Consider the following 19834-nt stretch of genomic DNA (forward strand, 5'->3'; position numbering starts at 1 on the left):
ACTTGCATGTTTTTCAAACTTTTCTGCTGCTCCCATTTTAAATCATATAGGAGTTGAACTAGAGCTCCTTCTAATGAAAGTGCTTAGTACTTCAACCATTTCTTCTTTAAGTACTGTCTACTAGAGGGGTTCTCAAATTTCATTACACAGCGACCCCCTTCTGATAACAAGAATTACTACATGACTCCAGGAGAGGGGACTGAAGCCTGAGCCCTGCACCCTGGGAAGGCGGGCCAAAGCCCAAGGACTTCACCCTCAAGCAGTGGGGCTTGGGCTTCGGTTTTGGCGGTGGGGCTTGGGCGTTAGCCCCAGGCCCCAGCAAGTCTAATGCCAGCCCTGGCGAGCCCTTTAAAATGGAGTTGCGACCTGCAGTTTGAGAACTGCTGATCTACTAAATTCGTTAGCTCACATTTTAATCACTCTAGTTCCATCACCTTTAAATATAAATATACAAGGTTTGAAACTCCTCCCTGACCAGCCTGGGGATTTAAAGTAATATGTTCTACAAACCTTTGCTCCTAAATCACGAATACTCGCTACTACAAAGCACTGTATTCCATACACTAGGTCCTTTGCCATTATTCCTCTAAGGGGTTTTTAAGTTCCTGTCAACATCAGACTCAGTACTAGTGTACTGATCTCCCTTCCCTGTGACCCAGGGCAACTGCAAATTATAGAATCATAGGACTGGAAGGGACATGGAGAGGTCATCAAGTCTAGTCCCCTGAACTCATAGCAGGACTATATATTATCTAGAGCTAGACCATCCCTGACAGATGTTTGGAGATTTTTTAAGAGCAGATTAGACAATGATGGAGATTCCACATTATCTTAAATATGATGGTCACCAATGGAATTCTATTAATTTCTTTCAGTTAAATACATTTTAGGGTGTGAACAAAATTGATTCTTGCAAACATGACTGTATTTGGGATACTAGCTACAAGCCAAGTAGGGCTGTGCTGCACAAAACAGAGTCACAAAACAAAGGCACAAAACGGAAACAAAATTATGAAATTTGTATTTTGACAAAAGGGAAGAAATGAAAACTTTCTGCAAGGTCCCCTTCCTGAGTTCTCTCAATTGCTTTCCAGGTTAAAAGAATCCATAGTCACAGCCTTTCAGAGCATTAATTTAGGAAAAATTCACTTCATTTCTTATAATTAATAATGATATAACATTTATGTAGCACCTCATCCCAAAGGGTCCCAGAGAACTTCACAATCTTTACATAGCAATCACTTTCCCTGCCACTAAAGTATAGCTCCTCAATGTTGTGCTTATACTACACGTTTCACACTGTATTTGGAAGATACTGTAACTTTTTTCAGAAGTGTTTGCTTCAGATTCAGCACCCAAAACACTATTCAGTTACTAAATGAAACAGCAATAGAGATAAATACTTTTTAGTGTGTGTATATATCTATCTATCTCATACCTTATATTTAGATATTGGTCATGCTATTTCTCTTCTTTGAAACACCCTTGAGATAAATCTAGTTACCTAGCTAATGTTAAGAAAGTAGTTTCTCAGAAAAAATACATTGAAGTAGTTGTTTTCTGTAAAATTAGAATGTTATGTTTCTTTGAAAATATGTACATCACATAGAACAAATGAGCTTATTCAACTGTAGCTATCATAACCTCAAGGGCTAGAGATTTTCATTCAAGGTTGTACTATAACATTTTACATACATACGACAAAAAAGGGCCTCATTGTTAAGAGACCTCAATTCTAAACAATTAAATAAAATAAATTTACATTAATGCAATGTTATGGTTGAATTTTTCATATGCAGAGCCAGGAAAATCAAAGTTATGGCTCCCATGATAACCACAACTTGATTCAGTTGCATATTTATATTATATACTGAGACAATTTATGTCATAACCAATTTACAGTTGCTGTGGGAATTGTAACTGAATTTCCTGACTTTATACACAAAGTCCCAACCAAAATACAGCAGTCCATATTTTGGTGGGGGTTTGTTTTTTTTTTACAAGAATGGTACATTCACATTACCTTTTGCATGCTGCATGCCCCAGCAAATGGAACACCCTACAGAGGGCACAAGAGGTACATGAGAAAGAGCACAGTATGATGGCCATACAGGCCACACCCATTGCATGATTTCCTAAAAAGGAGTATTCGGGGGCGCTGGCAGAAAGAATGATCCACTTTAACCTGTTTACATTGTATTTCAGTGTGTACATCTATACTACCAGATTCCACTGTGGTGTACGACTACTGGATAAATAATGCCACGCTGGATCAATTTTCTTCCAATAAGTCAAAGACACTTGTCAATGAGGAGTAAAATTGTGGGAAGTCTTAAAAATAAGCTATTGAAAGAATGAAATAAAAAGAATCACAAAGTTAAAAGGGTAAAAAAAAAAAAATAAAACCTCTCCCACAATGGAACTAAAACAAGCTTTTAAAAAAACTGGCTATTTTTAAGAGGATACATGTGTATGTAAGGCACCTTAGGCATGAGAAATTTAACCGTAGAGTTGTTTTTTTCCCCAAAGTTCCAAGTGCCTTAGAAATAGAGCTTAAAATAAATATGCCTTAGCACTACAGCAACACAAAACACAATTTAGTAACTGTTGTGACAAAATGACAAAAGGAAGTTCATAGTTAGAACAGATGGAGAAAACAGGATGGATTTATGAGTGAGAGCACATTATGTTTGAATTTCCTGCCTTTTACTGTGTGTCACAAATATAATATTGACTTTAAGTAATAGTGTGTATTTAGTATGCATGTTTTAAATGTTAATAGAAAAAATATTCTTGGTTTAAAAAAATAAAAAAAGACAACTCCACAAATGCGCCTTCTTTATTTCCACAAAGCTCCATTTTCAAGCCATACCTCAGTGCTTCAAGGATGCATCTAAGAATGTCACGCTTCAAAACATTGTAACATGGAATGAAACAATGACCCCCGAAGAGGTGAATAACATGCACTGGTACAATTCTGCTATTTATTTTCAGGCTCTAAAGGACTCTGTATAAAAAGTTACCCTAGTCTGAGAACAAATTTCACGGCAAGGTATGTTTTTATAGGTTCATTATAACCCCTTGGGAAAGAGTGGGCAGGGTTTGCACCAAAAATTCAGACACTCTTATATACACTATAATGTGAACAGTACATCTTGTCTAGATACTACCAAATACATATGCTGGTTCTCACATATGATCTATTCCCAGACCAAAGCAACAAATTTTATATATACATACACACACACACGTTTTAGATTATACATTTTTCAATATAGTTAAAGGATTAGGATTAGTAATTTAAAAGAATGTTGTTTAAACAAGTCTGAGGACAAGGGAATTCAAGTTGCACTTAAAATCAGGAAAAGATACTCCAAAAACACCTTGATTAATGAATGAAACATTTCCAGATTTAACAGCAGCTTAAAAGGGGCACTGTCAACTGAAAGTCAGTCTGAAAATGTTTTACCTACTATTCTTACAAGCAATACTTAAGATGACTATAGTAAAGAATATTAAGGTTAAATAAAATAAGCACTCAAAAGTTAGGAAATGCAAGAGTTAAGGTAGCCCATGCAACTTTGAATCGGCCCCCTTGAGTATGTGTGCATTTGGACAGTTTTATCAGACATTGCATATAAAACAGTAGCAAAGCCAGAAATAGAACCCAGCTCTGTTGATTCCTCGCCCAGTGCCTTAAACACAGGAGAGAATCCTCTATTCTTTCAGCCCTCCATCAGATTCATTGTATATACTGAGCACTGAATGAGGCAATGGTCATTCAGCTCTACCAAGCATACACACAAGTGGACAGAATTAAAGTGGAATGGCATTTGGCATTTCCTTATTTCTGAGGCCTGGGTCTACACTACCTAACTCTGTAAGCATCTACACTAAAATGTAGCTCCTACTGATGTAACTTGCCCACAACACCGACTTAACTCCACCTCCATGAGAGGCGTAGCACTTAAGTAGATGCAGTGTCAGGGCAGATACTGCGTTGCTTACATCGACTGTTGCTGTCTTTTAGAAGATATCCCACAATGCCCCACACCAACACTTACATCCAGTGCAAGCGCTCCTGGTAAGTTTGTGCACCGCTGACACAAGGAGCATAGTGTGGACATGTAAAACTGACTCAATTACTGCAGTGGCTGTAGATTAACAGAACTTAGGTTGACAATTTTGTAGTGTAGACATGACCCGAGTGCTTGAATTTACAAGTATGACATTCTTTAATCAGTATTGGACAAAAAAAATGAAGTTAACAAATTTTATCTGGAATCATTATTGAACTTCACAAGGGTCCTCAGGAGGGTTTGAGATCAAGACCTTTAGGTCCACAGCAGAGACATCTAGCACTTAAGCTGAAGTAGCAGCTTCACCAGTAGCAGTCAGTTAACTCTCTGAACCAGCCACTAATGAGGGGTAGGATACAAACTATGCCAGTTGCTTGTAAAATTATTTTCTAGACAATAATGGAGTGTTTTAAGAATAGGAATTTCTAGGCTTTATGCCTTGCTCTGCAAGGCAGCATAATCTAATGATTACTGACACCAGAACCTAATAAATCTGGCATATCCATTCTGAAAGGCAGCATGACTGCAGATGAGACTTAGAGCTGTCTCTAATATGGCAGACCCAACTTCAGCTCCGATGTGATCTTGTGCAATCTCAGTTTACGCCCATTTTACAGATGAGGTTATGATACTTGCCTGCCTCCTAAATTAGGGGCAAGAACCCTTGCTCAACAACTGTGAAATATATAGAATACATACAAGTTTAAGAACTGAAATTAAAAAACTCTGCCTCCTCCAGGCTTTCAATCCAACATTCCTTCCCTTAAAAAAGAGAGGTGACTGCTTTTGCATATCAACAATAGCTCACACTAAGGCTTGGGAATATGCTCAGTGCAGACGAAAGGTTCAGAGCTGCAGCAAACCTCGAATAAGCATGAATAAATGGTGATTTTCAGAGGCTTATACATTGGCCAAATTTCTATGGATTTTCAAGATAGTAAAATGCATCTCTCAACCCATGAGCACATCCCTGACAAATTACAAATCCTACTTTAAATGAGGCAGTAAAGCTCTTCAAAGAAAGTATTTTTTTAAAACATTGGCAAAATACATATTTTCCCTTAGCCTTAGTCTCAGAAGTGGCTATGACATAATTTGCTTAAATTTTTCTTAAAATATTCAGCCTGAAGCAGTGACCAAGCATGGAAAATTTCAGTCAAAATGGTCAAAGTTAGGCAAAGTTATAAGCAACTGAAAACAGGGGCTTGTAATGGAAAGTGTTAGGCAACCTAAACTATAAAACTGCATTTCATGTATATTACGTTTCACCACTTCCCCTCTATAGCTAGTTTCCTACGTTTAGGTGTCTTCCCCCGACAAAGATATAAACACACAAAAAATACTAATTTCTGCAAATCTCAGAAATTTTTAAAAAGGGGTTAAAGGGTAGGTGTAATACTTAAAAATACTTATGGTGGGATACTCAGAAAGTGCTCAGCATTAAACTAATTCTGCTCCCAATGATGACACCAATATACTTTTCTAGAAAGTAGCAATAAGACAATTAAAATGTATAAAACACTAAGATCATTTGATGAAATGTGCTACGTAAATGCTAAGGCTTATTAACCCCATTGTAGCAGACGTGAAAATACCATTATGAACTTAGGAAACCAGTTTAGAATAAAACTCACAGGTTCCTGCATGTATCTGTTTAGTCCACTAGACAAAACTAACTAGTCTCTCAGTAAACTTATAAAGACTGACCAAATATTGGTCGCATAGGGTATGTCTAGACCAGGGATGGGCAAACTATGGCCCAGGGGCTGGATCTGGCCCTTCAGACATTTGAGCTCCCGCCAAGGAGTGGGGTCTGGGGCTTGCCCCACTCCAGTGCTCCAGCCGGTGAGCAGGGTTGGGAGCTTAGCCTGCTCCGTGCGTGCCATGGCTCCGCGCGGCTCCCAGAAGCAGCGGCATTTCACCCCTCTGGCTCCTACGCCTAGGGGCAGCCAGGAAGCTCCACACGATGCCTCCGCCCCAAGCACTGCCCCCACAGCTCCCACTGGCCAGGAACCAAGGACAATGGGAGCTGCAGGGGCGATGCCTGCAGACAGGGCAGCATGCAGAGCCTCCTGGTTGCGCTGCCATGTAGGAGCCGGAGGGGGGGGACATGCCACTGCTTATGGGAGCTGCTTGAGGTAAGCGCCGCCAGGAGCCTGCACACCTGACCCCCTCACGTGCCCCAGCACCAATCCCACGCTCTGAACCCCTCAGTCCCAGTCCAGAGTACCCTCCTGCACCCCCAACCCTTCCCCCCCCCCCCAAGAGCCCATATCCCTAGCTGGACCCCTCACCCCCCGCCCCCTCCCGTATTGTGAATTCCTCATTTCTGGCCTGCACCCCAAGCCAGAGCCCTCACCCCGTCCCACATCCCAACCCCCAATTTCATGAGCATTCATGGCCCACTATACCATTTGCATACCCAGATGTGGCCCTTGGACCAAAAAGTTTGCCCAGCCCGGTCTAGACTGTAACTGGGAGGTGTGATTGCAGTATGTACAGACATACCTGAGCTAGCTTTGGTCAAATTAAAGTTTTACACAAAGTTCAAGTAGTATATGGTCTTTACATAGTAGATCAAGCTTTTGTTTTCTATTTGTTCATTGCCTTGTCACATTCGGCATTGTGCAAAGGAAAAATATCCTCACTGCTATTTTTCCTGTTTGTCTCTCTCCCTCTTCCTTGTCTTTGTGTCCTCTGTTCCTTCCTCAGCATTTCTTGCAGCAATTTCCACCCCCAGGAGCTTCGCTCCCACCAGCTTCCTCCTTTCATCCATTAAATAGTTAATCTACATTAAAAATTACTGGGGAGCAGAGTTGTTCATACCTCCGAGTCATTGTTTCAGGCTCAGTGCAGACTCAAGACATCACCACTACATTGATTTACACTTGGAAGCTTATCTACACTAGGAGAATGGCTAGGAGTTTTCTTTTTTATTTTACACCTGAATCTGAGCATGCCATGAACGGCACAAATGCATCCCAGACTAGATCTGGTCCCAGTGCTGGATGTTTTACAGTCAGGCTTTGGGGTTCTCAAAGCCCATTAAAGCAAACACAGCTAAAGTGTTCACTCTGAATACAATTAAAGCCACCAGTCCTCACTGAGAGTAACAACAGAAGCTTGTAACTTCAAGTTCCAGTCACTGGAGATATGACAAGCCAAAAATGTTAGCTTTATCTTTTATTGGACCAACTTCTGTTGGTGAAAGAAACAAGCTTTCAAGCTCCACAGAGCTCTTCTTCAGGTCTTCATGGCTATCACAACATTGCAAACAGAAAACTAATCAGGAGTTAAAAACCTAATTAAGAACTCATCTCAAATACACCTTGTCTACTTTGCCTCAAGCTTTCCAGAAGATTTCTACTCTACCATAAGTGCACAGACATAAGCTTTGGTTTTGAAAACATAAAGGAGGAGGGGAAGACCAAGTGGACTTTTAATGGAAAACTAGGGCTTAATCCAGCTGAGAAATGTCTGTCCATAACACTGTAATCAATTTGTGTATCTACACAAAACAGCTGCTTGTCATTTGAAGAACCTAGCCCTTTAGAATAGTCTTGAAAATATAAATAAATAAACGTAAATAAATATAAATAAAAGTATAAATGTGTAAGTATAACTGTCAATTTAATATTATGCTGTCACTGTTCTCCAGAGTAATAGAAAACTGCTCACTCTCACTCATATTTTACTTCATCCAATATCATTTCATGATTTCCCCACCCTTTTTAACCTAAGGAATGTTTGATATGATGTGAGTTGTATTACATTTGTTTACTTCAATAATATAAAGCTTTAGACTTGCACTAGAAAATAGCCCGAGTCAGTATAATAGCAATAAACATCTGATGAGACCATGCTGAGAAGTTTCATAGGATACAAATTATTCCTAAATACACATTTTATTTTTTCATTAGTCTCATTACATTGGGCAAATTTACAGGTGTGAATAATTGACACCATTGTAAGTGATTGCTCATTTGATAAAGTTTGTGATATTCAGGTTGACACTCAGACTTGAGAAGTCCAAATGAGGACTTGAGGTTTGCCAAAATAGGAACTGCAAGGAAAGGACCAGTGAGATAATAGAAGCATCTTTTTTGTGAAGAGGTAATGAAGAAGTATATCAGCTTAGGCAAGGCATTTTACACATGATTAAATCTTCAGGTTTCTCACCCTCTATCCAAAAAGAGATGAATTTTGTCTTCACACACCATCTTAAAAATAACACAACTGAAGTCTAACTTGATATTAAAGTGCCTTTAGAGCACTCATATCCTCACTAACTGCAACCAATTATGGTTTAAAAAAAATAAAATATATGTGATCTTGAGCTAAGATTACTCTTCTAACTCAATGACAATACACTCAACTGCAAAGCTCAGGAAACAGATTCTGATCCCGATCCCACCAATAGCATCCCTGCCTAATGCATGTACTGATGTTCATATAACTGTATTGAAAGCTACAGAACTATTTACTATAGTAAAAGACAGAATACACTATGTATGACATGTCTATACTTTAGGACGGGGTTGGCAACCTTTCAGAAGTGGTGTGCCAAGTCTTCATTTATTCACTCTAATTTAAGGTTTCGCATGCCAGTAATACGTTAACATTTTTAGAAGGTCTCTTTCTATAAGTCTATAATATATAACTAAACTATTGTTGAATGTAAAGTAAATAAGGTTTTTAAAATTTTTAAGCAGCTTCATTTAAATTAAAATGCAGAGCCCCTGGACCGGTGGCCAGGATCCAGGCAGTGAGAGTGCCAATGAAAATCAGCTCGCATGCCACCTTTGGCATGCGTGCCATAGGTTGCCTACCCCTGGTTTAGGCACTCAGATTTCCTAGTGTATGAGAAGTTTTTGCAATAGATGTCAGATTAAGAAAAGCCTTAAGACAAAGTTAACTAGAAGTAGAAGATAATGCAATTAAACAGAAAAAACTGCTACATTTTCCACACTAAATGAAAAACTTGGCAATGAACAAAAAAATGACAACCAAATTAGCTACCGTAACTATAAAGGCAACAGCTTAAAGGACCATAAATTTCACAAAAGGCTTTATCATTAAGATTCTAAAAACCAATGTTCCTGATCAGCAATCTTGCCAATTTTTCCTTAACACAAGAAGCAAAGAGTTCTCTTTTGAAGCCATCACCACTATTAAATATATTACAAGAGGAGGACATCCATGCTCTCCAAAAACCCCAAGGAAAGTATCTGGAGACAGACAGCAAGCCCACAAATGGCAAGTTACGTTTCCCTATCCCAATAAGAGTTTGACCTAAATCTCTAGTTTCTTAGGTTTCCAGACCAGTGCTTTTTCCCCCCCCTCTCCTCAGTGGATAGATTTGCCGAACTTTGCGAAAGACTGCTTACTGTAGATATGCCATTTCACTTGCGAAACGAGAAGTGAACATGTATCAAAAATATCACTCCCACTGCAGAACTGGACAGTTTACAGTAGCAAAATGGGCAGCTGAGCTGCAAGAACCCTTGACTTGCTATTCACTCTGCTGAAGTTCAAGGCATGCTTTCTCTCGATTTGTTTAGTGTCTGCATCAAGGAAATGCACCCTGTCCAAAAACTCTATGTCCATTTCCACTATTCAACCTTAAGCACCGAGCACAGACAAGTGGCTTTTCTGATCTGTGAAACCTAACAATCTTTTTCACATAAAAATTCTCAGATGATAGATCTAATCTAGTACTTTACCCAACATTCCTCCAGTACCCAACCTTTCTAAAAAATTCTCTCAACACAGAACAGTCTCTCTCTCTCTCTCTAGTCTATTTTCTTTTCTATTTCTTGAAAAATAGTCTTCTCAATATTCAGTCACTTTAGCAGGTTTCTAATAAAAAGAAGCCACCATAAAAATACATTTTTTCCAGGTTTGACTTTTCCTCTCTCTCTTTAGCCTCAATGCAGCCATCAACACATGACTCCAAGACAACCCTGCTCCCTCAAACTAGGGGTGATGCTGTTATAGTTCTGCTTCTATTTAACAAACCATTCTTTCCAATGGCAGTTCCACTTCTCTGACAAGACTCCTTCTGTATGAAATACCACAACATTCAAATCTTTATCCTCTTTTTTTCCTAGGTAACAGTTTTTTGAGGGGGAGGGAAAGGAAGAGGAGTTACTACACTTTTCTTGTCAAGTAGAGCTCTAGCAGCAGCAGTATGAAACACATGAATTTCTTTTAAAATATCACTTCCTCTTCTGAGGAAGCAGAAGAACTTAAGAATCCTGTAACTGTGACTTTTCTATACAGAAGTAAAAAGGTATAGCCCTGTGGAAATCAAGAAATGGAGGAAGGCAAGAAGACACTAAAAAAGTCTGCTTATCTGTCTCCCAGACTAAGACAGGAAGGCTGAACCAAACAGAGGAGAAAACAACTCTGCCCGCTTCCTCCAGTAGCCAGGTGAGCTCAAAATTTAGCAGCCTCTTAAAAGAGAAGCTAACATGAAAGAGTGGAGTTATCCAGCACACCTCTCCCAGACTTGTTAAGTCTCCCGCACCAGCAAGGTGCTCCTGTTTCTAGCCGCTTTCTAAACTGGTCCTGCTTAGGAGCTTAAATCAAGTGATTTAGAGAGCTGATGAGAAACTTTAAGGCTCAATCTCTGCCATCAGGGCTGCTTGAGGTAGGATCTGAACTGTAGACATACAGGAGCCGGTGAGCAGTAACCAGGAATCAGCAGCCAGGGCCAGAGTTCCCCCAACCAGGGGGTAAGGGGCAAAGAGCAACCCCAAACAGCCACCTTAGCAGCATAGCCAAACTATCTCCCAGCTGATGACAGAAAGCAGATACCCTCCTTCTAACCCAGGACAAGAAGCAGCCTGCACCAGGGGCTAGCAATTCTTCATCACTCCAGGATATGGAAAAACTAGGGGCAGAGCCTCTGGTAACTACCAGATTTACCTAGATATCAACTTAGGGAAGATTCCAGAGACAGCTATGAGCACAGCATTTCCTACACTCCTAAAGCTTGTTCCATGCTAGTTTTGTTAGTTCTGGTTATCAGGACATTTGCTATCATATACATAAATAAGGCAATGCATATCACTGAATACAAAAGTTAGAGTCATTTCTCCAAGATCTCCACACTTCTAACTTTCAGCTTTAACAGGTATGCTCTCCTATCTAAGCAAGTCTGGGGGTTTCAGGAAGATAGGGGTGCTACATACTGAACTATAAACTAGAGAAGTGCTTCTCAAGCTATCTGATGAGGGTGACCAGCAATTTTTTTTTCCTATGTGCGCGCAGATGAGCAGCCAATGGTTCGCGGACCACCACTTTGAGTAGCACTGAACTAGAGCACAGTCCTTGGAGCCCATTAGTTCACCATATCTATCTAGGATTTTACACCACACCCCATCACAATATCTGAACAGCTCTTACCCTTATGCCTCCCCCCCACCCCACCATCTTTTTGAATCTGTCTCTAATAAGTATTTGATAGTTTTCAATTCAAGATCTCTCCCCGATCTTACTTTCACCTTTATGCTCATACTAAACCACCCCCTCATCACCTTTAAAATGACTCCTCTCTGTCCTCTCTCTGCCAGTCTCTACCTAGTAAACTTGTAGTTATGTCAACTTCCATCAGATAGGTGGATTAATAATCTCTCTTTGTCAGAAAGAACACCTTGAGAGACAAATTACCCACAGCTCTGATTTTCCACTTGCTGAAACAATGAAAAGTGGAGGCATTTCGACTTTGAATTCTCCTCCTCTCAACACAAAGATAGTGAGATTTGAAGGTTTAGAGTAGCATTCTCTCCCATGTATTGCACAGCCTCATCTCTACCTCTGATGAAATTCTTATCCTTTTATTTCATTTCCTTTTTGCACTGATCATCATAACCTCTCCATGGCCTTCTCAAGTCCCAGTTCTTTAGGCTCCAGCATTTGCAGAATGCCACTTCCTGCATTCTCTCTTACAAAGAATGCCTACGGGCTCCTCAACACATACAAGTCAGCCCCATTCCTGTGCAAATCCACTAGCCCCCTATTTCAAGATTAGGGCACAACTCCCCTTACTAAAATTCTCTTTGGACTTACTCCAGTCCCTTATCTACTTTGTCTCTTATCTCTCATGGAGGCTAGAGGAGTGAAGGCTCTAGTAAGTCTCCAGAAAAACATCAGCTGTTCAAGTACCTTCTTCCTTATACCTCCTATCACATGGAACAACATTCCTGTAACAACATAATTATTTCTATCTTATTTAAAATCTCATCTGCATACATTTTCCCCTTGATTCTACCTCTTAACTAACTTCTCCAATCCACTATTTTAACTCTCAAGAATTCTAGGATAGAGTTTTCATGAAACGTACAACACAAAATAAAGCTTAACGTGTAAAGCCCTAAAATATTGAAAACACTTTCCTATTCAAAAATGCATGAATAATTATGACGGCAACTTTCTGAAATATATAAAGTGATCAAGTTGAGCTATTCTGGCATTTTAGAGATAACACATTTCCACTCTTTGGGTCAGAGTTTGGGTTCTAAACTTTGATTTTGGTGGGCTTTGGATCAGACTGTTGGTTTACACCAGTCAGAAGTTCCCTTACATCTCAGGGACAAAGAAAGATTATTAGGAATTGAGGTGCTTGATACTTTTGCAACAAATCATTATCTGACCCTAGCCAAAAAAAAAAAAAAAAAAAAACAATGCCATCAAGCAAACAAAGTAGCATAAACTGGGAGGTTTGACTAAGTACTTTTCAATGAAAATGTAAGAAGAGTGGTTCAGTCTTGAGAGAAACACAAAGGAGGTATTACAGGTATATTTTAAAATGACAGCTGTGTTAAAATTGATACGAGATCTAATTTCTACCTACAGCAAAGTTTACTACACTTTGCTTCATAAAACATTAGTTTTAATAGTAGGAGTGAAATACCAAATGAGATATTTAAAAAAAAAAAATATGGAGTTTGAATTGTCTACAAAAAAACATTTGCATATGAGGCAATTTATTGCCTAATTTGACTACTAGAGCAAAGTTTAATGGACAAATACCTGTTGAAATCATGAGATCACTATTTACAATGTATAACTTAAAAAGTAAACAACAATATTACAGACTAGAAGGTTTTAAAAAGTTATTCAGCACTGCTTTCTCCACTGGTTATTCACAGGAAGGCAACTTTCAATCATAGTGAAGTGGGCCCATATTTCAATGAACTCTGAACAAAATAACCTCTAGGATCAAGGCTATATATGGTGAAACTTAATTTTCTCACCGAACCATTAGGAAGAAGGCAGACATTTTGGCTGCACTGACTTTTTCCAGACAATTGATTCTTGAAGTTATTTATTCCCCATCATTCCCCTTAAGGCCCTCTCATTACAGCAACTGTCTCTATGTCAGAGGAAGGTTGGATACAGCTCCCTCCAAAGCCAGGCAACCCCACACCCAAAATAACTACAGGGGTCACAACACCACAAAGTGCTCCCTAGTTCATGACAAAAGGGGCTTGTGGTCAGCTCCCAAACAGGGATGCTGGATCAATTTGTATAGTGAGGGTGCTGAGAACCATTGAACCAAACTGTAAAGTCTGTATATAACAGAATCCACTTTAAGCTAGGGGGAATGGTGCACCCCCTGCACCTCTAGTTCCAGCACCTATACTCCCAAATGCCAATCAATTTTCAAAGCAGAGAGTTCTGATACCACTAATCTGACCTATTGTTAAATGAGTGGTCTTGCTTATTTTCCCCCATTTTTAAATTAAGATGCATCCTTAAAAGTTTCACTGCCATCAGTCTGTGTTTCCAAGTTTTAAGAAAAGCACACTATTTGATATAAACATAGAGAAGGAAAAAGAATGAACATTATGTTCAGAAACAGCTGCGGAACAGTATGCATGAAATTAAAGAGGTCAGAAGCTTAGGGATAATCAGCTCCTACCTGATTTTTCTCTAGATGCATATTTACAGCTTTAAAAACAAAACAGAAAGATCATGGTTAGAAGGTAGGAATTAATCAGTTTCCGTATACTTAAGAACATCCTTAAGAGCTTTGTCGTCATATTGAGACCCTTGGAATGTATTCTCTATGGGACAGAAAGCTTCTTATTGAATAGAATAATTATTTAGAAAATAGTGGAGAATAAAGACATTTCAGTTTGTAACCAAGCGATGTATTTTCACTCTGAGAAATCCATGGTAAAATAAAGAGTGACAGAAAGTTAGATTATATGTATGGAAACAAAACAAAAAACTTCATTCAAGTTTTAGCACCTTGCCAGAAGCGTTCTAAAAAAATAACGTTACATATCCTGTAACTGCTGCTCTGCAACAAGTTATCCATCTCTCTGCAACAAAGGATCCTAAAACCAGATTAGGTCTCCTTAGAATAAATTGTTTTCTTCCTCTTAACTTTGGTAGCATTCCAGCAACAGTAATCTTAAATCTTAGCTCAAATAAGTTATATTAGGGAGAGTCTTTATAGCAAGTGTCCTATTTATGGGAGTATGATTGGTTGGGAAATAAGGGAAGAGGATGCATTCAGGAAGAAGTTGGAATCTGCCACAGATAGAACTAGGTAGTGTCAGCAGATTAACGCAACAGACTTTTGCCTCTTTGGAGAACAGATTAAAATGGAAATTAAAGTCTCATCTATATAAGAAAGTTTTACCAGCATAACTAAATCAGTTTAGTACTGTTTTCATATTGTAGGCAAGGCCTAAGCCACACGAGTATAAAGTATGCGGTTTCATCCATATTGCCTCTGAGCATCACTAAACCATTCCCTAATCCAGAACAATTGGTAATCTAGCCACAGGAACGGCATAGGAGAGGGGTTGCAAGACAAGAATGAGGTATGTTTGTAGAGATTGTGGAAACCTGCTGTGCAACTGCTCCACACCACCAGCCCCAACTTGATCCAGACAGCCTCATTTGTGAACACTAAATTCACCCATTCAAACATTCAGCAGATTTTAAAAGCCTTCCATCTGGAAATTAATTGACAGATATACTACCTACAGGAAATGAAGGCTAAAGATTTGGAATAGAATTAAAGGCACTTACATGTTTGTTTCCCCCCTTCCCCATCTTTCAGGCCCCTTCTTCCCTCTTCACACACACTGCTTCAACTTGTCATATCAGAATTTAGATAGAAATAGCCAATATCAGACAATATAATATGGTCATGCCAATCCAAAGAGTCACAATGAAAGATTTAGGAGGTTCTCTTGAAATACTAATTATTATTTGTAATGCTTTCTTATTAAGGCTTTTTCTCTTTACAGATGCACAAAAAAAAAATCTGTTTTTCCACACCATCTCCTTATACTTAAGACCGTCTTTAGATATACTTTAGACTGTCTTTAGGGCCAAGACCATTTCCACTGAACAACTGAAGTTTAGGGCCTTCTTAGCAGTGACTTACTTTGTACTCATACACAGCTTTACTTTTGGCACCTTATATTTATAAAAATGGTGTAACATCTTCAGTCAAATCAAAATTGGCCTATACAAAATTCCAGCATGGTGGCAAATAGCTTGAAAATATCTGAAGTTAATATGAAATAACTAAAAATCTTTGTGATGTACCATAAGTGAAATTAAGTATTTAGATAAATTTCTAATATATGATAATCATAGATCAAGGTTGTAAACCTTATTTAAACTTTTAGATTGAAAATATCTACTTTGGAAAAGTTAATGTATGTGCTATTTGATAAAACCCTTCAATATTTTATAAAATAGCTGTACTATACAGTTTGCACATTCAGTAGAGAGAGAAAAAATACATATTCCAGTGCTATTTAAAAACTAATTTCACACATTCATAGTAATAAGTATTTCAATGGACATCACCAAAACCATAATAAAGTTTAGCCTGCTATTTGTGTACACTTTGATTTCAGTACCTTGTTATAAATTAATATTTCTGTTATGAAATGTTAGTGTGTAGAGGAATGATATAAGAGGATTAATATCCTATCCAAATGTTTACTCACTTTAATCAAAACTTTGTTTAATAGCTAGACAGGTAGTAAACTTGTGTGTGTGTGTGTGTTCTAAATTAAGAGTAAGCAAGTTTTTCTATTGTTTAAACCAATTAATTTGAATTTTAAAAAATTAAAAGGCATACCTTACAGTGTTAAATAGCTAGTGAGAAGCTTGGTCAAGTGTGTTTATCCAGCTGATAGCAATGCAGGTTTAACTGACTAAAGGATTCAATCGTAAAGGATATAGTTTAGAACTAAGTATCTCTGGGAAAATGTCTTTTTTAAATTAAAGTGTTTGTAAGGTTTAAAGGAACTAAAATTAAGCCGCTAAAATAAAGTTAAGTTTAAACCAGGACAGATTTTATGAACGTTTGTGGCATTATCCATTTCTATCTAAAAGATAAACGATTGTTCTGTTTTCCAAAACTAGTGTTTGGAACGTCAAATAATGTCAAATGTTGTTCTTAGAGAAAGTAACTGTCATCTCCAAGAAGATATGGTATTATTTAACTGAGAAAAGTTAAACTACGTAGTATCTAGCACCTTTATAATGCCATATAAATATCAAAAGAAAACAAGTAACATGCCCACTTTATCCTCTCAGCTAGAGATATAAATGGTAAGAATGTCAACATTGTAACAGGTGATGTGAGCAAACCTCAGAAACAAATGGTTAATTTCCCAATGTACTGCAGGTTATTTTGAAGGGAATTACTGCGATTTTTCCCCTATTGTTTAAACAGAGCAATTCTCTCTCCTAAAATAACCCCTATCTAGCTGTCTCAGCACAGCTAAGTTCTTAAGCCAGCCGGTTGTTTAGCATGTGTTATACAAAGCAACATGATTTTTTAAAGGAAAATTTTCTTGAAAACTTTTTGATGAAGAAACTACAGAGCTTAGAAGTTCCTCTCTCTGCTGTGCTTAGTGATGCAAAAGAGACCTGCAACGTGCCCCAACCATCCAGCTACATTTAGCTTTCAGCCTTTTTATTATCACTGTCAATGAATGGGCCCCAGTCAAATTAAAGCTGCCATTTTAGGTTAAAGACTGGAGAGTCTCTGTTGTGCAACAGCAAGACAAAAACACTCCAAACGACAGATGCAGCATTCTCGCTGGAAAATGATGGATTTCAACTTTTATAAAAATAATTACTGGTCATGCTTTTAATATGAATTATATATTGATACTCACACATTACTGCAAACTAACAGGATTTATAATTGGGATAAATCAGCTACCCATGCTGCTAAGGTCATAGTCATTAAGATTTTTTTTGCCGTCATTAGAATGGATGATCTGTGAGGAAATGAACAGAAACATTTTTGTTCAACTTGTTTCTTTGTATCTCCCTTAGTCCCATATACCACGATAGAAAATGACAAACAGTTCCCTGAAAGCCATCTTTTACTACAAACATCACTCAGATTTTACTTTGATGAAAGTAAAATCGAGGCTCACATATACACAGAAAGAAACTTATTGCCCTGGGGTGGTTTTTCTGATATTCCCCAAACCAAAATCCATACGAGATCAAGTAACTGAAAAGGCTCTCACAAACGAAAAATCCAGCCTAAATGTAGCGAGAAGGCACATTCAGTACCTTCCCAAACCAAAACAAAGGTAGAAAGTGGAGCAAGTACGTGGAGAATTGTGAGGGGTATCCAACAATCTCTTAGTAATTCAAAGGGAACTCCCCGTGCATTGCTACTTTTCTTTTGTCCATTGTCCGTTTTAAAAACTAGTTTAAACCAAGGCGTAAGTGGAGTGTAAAAGTGATCTAAAGAAACTCGTCCGATTTACAGCATGTGCACGAAAGTGACCCCCTTCCGCAGAATCGAGTGGCCCCTAAAATAACAGAACCAGCAGTTCGGGGGGTACCCCAGAGTGTGAGAGGGTGTCCCCTTATGTAATGCTATCAGGATAAATGAATGCAACGTAATGATGGCTGCTCATTGCCTGCAGCTCCTTCTCCCTGAGTCTAACCAACAACCTTCCCTCCGCCCCCCCTTCAACCCCCCCCCCACACACACACACACACAGTGTCCGCTTCCCACTTCCACCAGCCCCCCATTCAGTACCCAACCCCGCCGCAGCAACAACCCAGCCCTCAGCAGAGCAGGGCGAACCAGAGACACAGAGAGAATCGCCTGCCAGCCCCATTTCCCTGTGTGAATCAAACACAAACAACGCCCCCCCCCCTCCTTCCCTGACCGCTTGGCCTCAAACCACCTTTTCCGCTCACCCACAAAATGGCCTTGATTTCAGGGGGAGCAGCCCCAGCTCGTGTGCGCTCTGCCCAGCGCTCCGCTCCGGACCCAGCCTGGGGAGGGGGCCGGGGTAGGAAGGGGAGGCGAGTTGGTTCGCAGGGTTAAGTCTCTATTATGCAGGCGCCGCCAGCACCAGTCCAGCTCGCGTTAGGTAGTGTCTCTCCCCCACCCCCTTCTCTTTCTTCTCCGGCTGTTGGAAGCAGCCGGGAGCCCCCTCGCCTGCCGGCCTCCCCTCCCCCGGTCCCCTGCGTGTGACTCTCCCCCTCCCCTCCCGGGCAGAGACCCCCGGCGGCACCTCGTGTTCCCCCACCCGCACACTCCCGGCCTCCCCGGGGGGCTCCCCCGCGTCGGGGCTCCATGTGCCCGCGCCGAGCCCCAGGGACGGCGGGTGGGGGCGGGGTGGGGGCTCCCTCACTTTGTTAGCGCTTGTTGTGCTGCCGGCGCCGGGAGCAGGCAGCGTGGTCAGCGCTCCCCGGGGGGAGCCGCTCTCCCCGCGGCTCGGGCCCCCGCCTCGCCGCTCCCTCCCTCTCTCGCGCAGTTTTACCCAACTTTTCCCCGGTTTCCATCGCCCTCCAAACTTGCGGGGCGGGCGGGGGTCCGGCCGGGCGGGCCACCCCCCCTCCCCCCGGCGCACAACAAAAAGCCCTTTGCCCGTGGGGCAGCGCCCCGCCGAGACCGCGCGGCCCCACGCGGGGGTGTCCCGGAGGGAGGGGCGCTGACACCCCGCTCCCAGGGGGGCAGGGACCTGCCGCGGGTCTCTCCCCCCCCCCCGCCGCCGCCAATCCGGCCCCCAGCCCGCCCGCCGCGCGGGGTCACTCACCGGGTCAGCGCAGGGCTGGCTGGGCTCGGTGTCCCCCGCTCGCTCCCTCGCTGCCCGCTGCCGAGGGGCCGGGGAGGAGGAGGGGACACGCTCCGGAGTTGGTGCCGCTGCCCGGGGCTGCGGCGGGGCTCGCACACCCGGCGGAGTTGCTCCCTGGCGCCGGGAGTGCGGGGGGTGGGGGCGGAGGAGGTCCCTGCCCGAGGTCAGCGCGGGTCTGGGGCCGTGTCGGGCTCTCCGCCGGGTCCCGGCTCCGCTCCGCTCCTTTGTGTAATTTTCACTCGATTCAAGTTTAATCCGATAGTTCCCGAGCGCGTCCGCAGGAGCCGAGCGAGACACCAACCAGCCAGCCAGGCGGCTGCCGCTGCTGCTGCTGCTACCGCCCCCCTCCCGCCGCCACAAGGCGCGCCCCCGACACCGCCCCCTCCCCGGGGGCGAGCGCGCCCGCAGGCCCCGCCCATGCCCTACACGTCACCACCCAAGCCTGGCATAATTTATGCAAGAATCCAGCCCCGCTCGGGCGGGAGAGGGGTCACTAACCTCTCCCCCGCGCCCCGCCAGGGCTTCCTCCCGCGCCGCGCCGCGCCACGCCGCGCCGGGCCTGCTCCTCCTCGGGAGCCGCTGGCCGGCGGCGGGGGGCTAAGGCGCTGCCCCGGCGCAGGGAACCCGGAGCCCACTCCCAGCTCCCCCACG

General features: G+C 41.6%; 1 protein-coding gene across 4 annotated transcripts in view; it reads right to left on the reverse strand.

Annotated features, from left to right (window-relative positions):
* CHD7 (chromodomain helicase DNA binding protein 7) overlaps nt 1–19455 on the reverse strand; it is a 184520-nt gene extending 165065 nt beyond the window's left edge. The window contains exon 1 of one of the 4 annotated variants that reach the window (XM_084619507.1): nt 19145–19455. The gene's annotated coding sequence lies outside the window, so the exon portion shown is untranslated. Of the gene's footprint in view, nt 1–17248; nt 17354–18299; nt 18408–19144 lie in introns of those variants that run through there. The other 3 variants (XM_084619504.1, XM_084619506.1, XM_084619505.1) reach the window with 3 other exon arrangements.
* Between the last annotated feature and the right edge of the window lie 379 nt (nt 19456–19834).

The sequence above is a fragment of the Lepidochelys olivacea genome (assembly GCF_965140295.1).
Source record: "Lepidochelys olivacea isolate rLepOli2 genome assembly, chromosome: 2".
In the NCBI taxonomy this organism is placed as follows: Eukaryota; Metazoa; Chordata; order Testudines; family Cheloniidae; genus Lepidochelys; species Lepidochelys olivacea.